This window comes from Macaca mulatta, chromosome 1 (genome assembly GCF_049350105.2).
Source record: "Macaca mulatta isolate MMU2019108-1 chromosome 1, T2T-MMU8v2.0, whole genome shotgun sequence".
NCBI classification, from domain to species: domain Eukaryota; kingdom Metazoa; phylum Chordata; class Mammalia; order Primates; family Cercopithecidae; genus Macaca; species Macaca mulatta.
In genome coordinates, this window is record NC_133406.1 from 118,970,792 (window position 1) to 118,975,734 (window position 4,943).

Here is a 4,943-nt window from a genome sequence, read left to right on the forward strand (position 1 = left end):
TGCAAAAAAAAAAAAAAAAGAGACTACTCTGATGGTAGTCTCTTTTGCTGTGCAGAAGCTCTCGAGTTTAATTAGATCCCATTTGTCTATTTTGGCTTTTGTTGCTGTTGCTTTTGGTGTTTTAGACATGAAGTCCTTGCCCATGCCTATGTCCTGAATGGTATTACCTAGGTTTTCTTCAAGAGTTTTTATGGTATTAGGTCTAACATTTAAGTCTCTAATCCATCTGGAATTAATTTCCGTATAAGGAGTAAGGAAAGGATCCAGTTTCAGCTTTCTACTATGGCTAGCCAATTTTCCCAGCACCATTTATTAAATAGGGAATCCTTTCCCCATTTCTTGTTTCTCTCAGGTTTGTCAAAGATCAGATGGCTGTAGATGTGTGGTGTTATTTCTGAGGGCTCTATTCTGTTCCATTGGTCTATATCTCTGTTTTGGTACCAGTACCATGCTGTTTTGGTTACTGTAGCCTTGTAGTATAGTTTGAAGTCAGGTAGCGTGATGCCTCCAGCTTTGTTCTTTTGACTTAGGATTATCTTGGCAATGCAGGCTCTTTTTTGGTTCCATATGAACTTTAAAGCACTTTTTTCCAATTCTGTGAAGAAAGTCATTGGTAGCTTGATGGGGATGGCATTGAATCTATAAATTACTTTGGGCAGTATGGCCATTTTCACAATATTGATTCTTCCTATCCATGAGCATGGTATATTCCTTTTGTTTGTGTCCTCTTTTATTTCACTGAGCAGTGGTTTGTAGTTCTCCTTGAAGAGGTCCTTTACATCCCTTGTAAGTTGGATTCCTAGGTATTTTATTCTCTTTGAAGCTATTATGAATGGGAGTTCATTCATAATTTGGCTCTCTGTTTGTCTGTTACTGGTGTATAAGAATGCTTGTGATTTTTGCACAATGATTTTGTATCCTGAGACTTTGCTGAAGTTGCTTATCAGCTTAAGGAGATTTTGGGCTGAAACAATGGAGTTTTCTAAATACACAATCATGTCATCTGCAAACAGGGACAATTTGACTTCTTCTTTTCCTAACTGAATACCCTTGATTTCTTTCTCTTGCCTGATTGCCCTAGCCAGAACTTCCAACACTATGTTGAATAGGAGTGGTGAGAGAGGGCATCCCTGTCTTGTGCCAGTTTTCAAAGGGAATGCTTCCAGTTTTGGCCCATTCAGTATGATATTGGCTGTGGGTTTGTCATAAATAGCTCTTATTATTTTGAGATACGTTCCATCAATACCGAATTTATTGAGAGTTTTTAGCATGAAGGGCTGTTGAATTTTGTCAAAGGCCTTTTCTGCATCTATTGAGGTAATCATGTGGTTTTTGTCTTTGGTTCTGTTTATATGCTGAATTATGTTTATTGATTTGCATATGTTGAACCAACCTTGCATCCCAGGGAGGAAGCCCACTTGATCATGGTGGATAAGCTTTTTGATGTGCTGCTGGATTCAGTTTGCCAGTATTTTATTGAGGATTTTTACATCGATATTCATCAGGGATATTGGTCTAAAATTCTCTTTTTTTGTTGTATCTCTGTGAGGCTTTGGTATCAGGATGATGTTGGCCTCGTAAAATGAGTTAGGGAGGATTCCCTCTTTTTCTATTGATTGGAGTAGTTTCAGAAGGAATGGTACCAACTCCTCCTTGTACCTCTGGTAGAATTCGACGGTCCTGGACTTTTTTTGGTTGGTAGGCTATTAATTATTGCCTCAATTTCAGAGCCTGCTATTGGTCTATTAAGGGATTCAACTTCTTCCTGGTTTAGTCTTGGGAGAGTGTAAGTGTCCAGGAAATTATTCATTTCTTCTAGGTTTTCTAGTTTATTTGTGTAGAGGTGTTTATAGTATTCTCTGATGGTCATTTGTATTTCTGTGGGGTCGGTGGTGATATCCCCTTTATCATTTCTTATTGCATCTATTTGATTCTTCTCTCTTTTCTTTATTAGTCTTGCTAGTGGTCTATCAATTTTGTTGATCTTTTCACAAAACCGGCTCCTGGATTCATTGATTTTTTTGGAGGGTTTTTTGTATCTCTATCTCCTTCAGTTCTGCTCTGATCTTAGTTATTTCTTGCCTTCTGCTAGCTTTTGTATGTGTTTGCTCTTGCTTCTCTAGTTCTTTTATTTGTGATGTTAGGGTGTCAATTTTAGATCTTTCCCGCTTTCTCTTGTGGGTATTTAGTGCTATAAATTTCCCTCTACACACTGCTTTAAATGTGTCCCAGAGATTCTGGTATGTTGTATCTTTGTTCTCATTGGTTTCAAAGAACATCTTTATTTCTGCCTTCATTTCGTTATGTACCCAGTAGTCATTCAGGAGCAGGTTGCTCAGTTTCCATGTAGTTGAGTGGTTTTGATTGAGTTTCTTAATCCTGAGTTCTAATTTGATTGCACTGTGGTCTGAGAGACAGTTTGTTATAATTTCTATTCTTTTACATTTGCTGAAGAGTGCTTTACTTCCAACTATGTGGTCAGTTTTGGACTAAGTGCGATGTGGTGCTGAGAAGAATGTATATTCTGTTGATTTGGAGTGGAGAGTTCTGTAGATGTCTATTAGGTCCGCTTGGTGCAGAGTTGAGTTCAATTCCTGGATATCCTTGTTAACTTTCTGTCTTGTTGATCTGTCTAATGTTGACAGTGGGGTGTTAAAGTCTCCCGTTATTATTGTATGGGAGTCTAAGTCTCTTTGTAAGTCTCTAAGGACTTGCTTTATGAATCTGGGTGCTCCTGTATTGGGTGCATATATATTTAGGATAGTTAGATCTTCCTGATGAATTTATCCCTTTACCATTATGTAATGGCCTTCTTTGTCTCTTTTGATCTTTGTTGGTTTAAAGTCTGTTTTATCAGAGACTAGTATTGCAACCCCTGCTTTTTTTTCTCTATTTGCTTGGTAGATCTTCCTCCATCCCTTTATTTTGAGCCTATGTGTGTCTCTGCATGTGAGATAGGTCTCCTGAATACAGCAAACTGATGGGTCTTGACTATCCAATTTGCCAGTCTGTGTCTTTTAATTGGACCATTTAGTCCATTTACATTTAAGGTTAATATTGTTATGTGTGAACTTGATCCTGTCATTATGATATTAACTGGTTATTTTGCTTGTTAGTTGATGCAGTTTCTTCCTAGCCTCAATGGTCTTTACATTTTGGCATGTTTTTGCAATGGCTGGTACCGGTTGTTACTTTCCATGTTTAGTGCTTCCTTCAGGATCTCTTGTAGGGCAGGCCTAGTGGTGACAAAATCTCTAAGCATTTGCTTGTCTGTAAAGGATTTTATTTCTCCTTCACTTATGAAACTTAGTTTGGCTGGATATGAAATTCTGGGTTGAAAATTCTTTTCTTTAAGAATGTTGAATATTGGCCCCCACTCTCTTCTGGCTTGTAGAGTTTCTGCCGAGAGATCTGCTGTTAGTCTGATGGCCTTCCCTTTGTGGGTAACCCGACCTTTCTCGCTGGCTGCCCTTAACATTTTTTCCTTCATTTCAACTTTGGTGAATCTGACAATTATGTGTCTTGGAGTATCAAGGGGTATCTTTGTGGCGTTCTCTGTATTTCCTGAATTTGAATGTTAGCCTGCCTTACTAGGTTGGGGAAGTTCTCCTGGATGATATCCTGCAGAGTGTTTTCCACGTTGGTTCCATTTTCCCCCTGACTTTCAGGCACACCAATCAGACATAGATTTGGTCTTTTTACATAATCCCATATTTCTTGGAGACTTTGTTCATTTCTTTTTCCTCTTTTTTCTCTACACTTCTCGCTTCATTTCATTCATTTGATCTTCAATCATTGATACTCTTTCTTCCAGTTGCCGGTGATGTTTTAAACACAAAGTAGGGTTTCACAGACTTCTCAACAACTCCTGAACTAATTTCCATTTACTACATCTTCCAAAGTCCTCTTGCTAGTGACAACTTATGATGAGAACATTAGGTAAGGATATTGAACACCTGAAAGAGTCATGGAGATTACTACAGACTTGTATACCTGGATGGGGTTGAGGGATGGACTCTGACTTCAGACCAGCTGATATTCGAGACTATAACCCATAACCCTAACTTAGTTTTTGCGGGGGGACCTCTATTATTGATTACAATATTTGTGGATCACAATTACAGTTAGGTATAGGGATTGGGTAGTGGAATAGGTGTTGGACTCAACAGGATCTTGGAAAGTATTTCTGGGGGTTAGAGGATAGACTGAGAATATTACAGATGTTTGGAAACATTTATGCCAACCTGAAGATGGTGATTCTTTTTGTTTCCCAATTAGCAGACGCTGTGTTCTGTTGGTCATCTGGTAGAGTGATCAATCTAGAGTTAGAATATCTAGGAATGACGTAAAGGAATATGACAGTCCAGAAATCTACCAGATTAAGAGCCAGTCTGAGCTCAGAAAGGATTTTGAGCCAAGGCATGGCATTTTACTTTTAGATGGAGCTGAACATTGTAATACTAACCAGCACTAGATGAACTAAAGTTCAGGAGAAAAAGTGGAACTATCCAAGGTGAAGTGAGATTACTAGCCATTTTATCCCCTGGGCCCATTTGTTGACTCTACACATGGAGTAAGGACTGACCTTTGCCCAGACACAGGGTATTTGATGGGGTCAAATGACATTAACTACCAAGCACTGGATCCATAAGATACAGGAAACAAATGAGGTGAGCCCTTTAGTTGCCCAGCTTACTACTCTGGGAGTATTTCTGGATTACAACTGGAAAACTTAGTTTCTAGCCTGGTGAACTGCCTGAACTGAGAACATAAGTACAGAACTCAGAGGAGTTTTGCATAGGTAGTGGAGAACAATTAGCCCAAGACTGAATGCTTCTGGTAGGCAGAACCATGGCCCTCCAAAGATGGCTACATAGTAATTCTCAGAATCTATAATTATATTAGGTTACATGCTGAAGGGAAACTAAGATTGCAGATGGAAT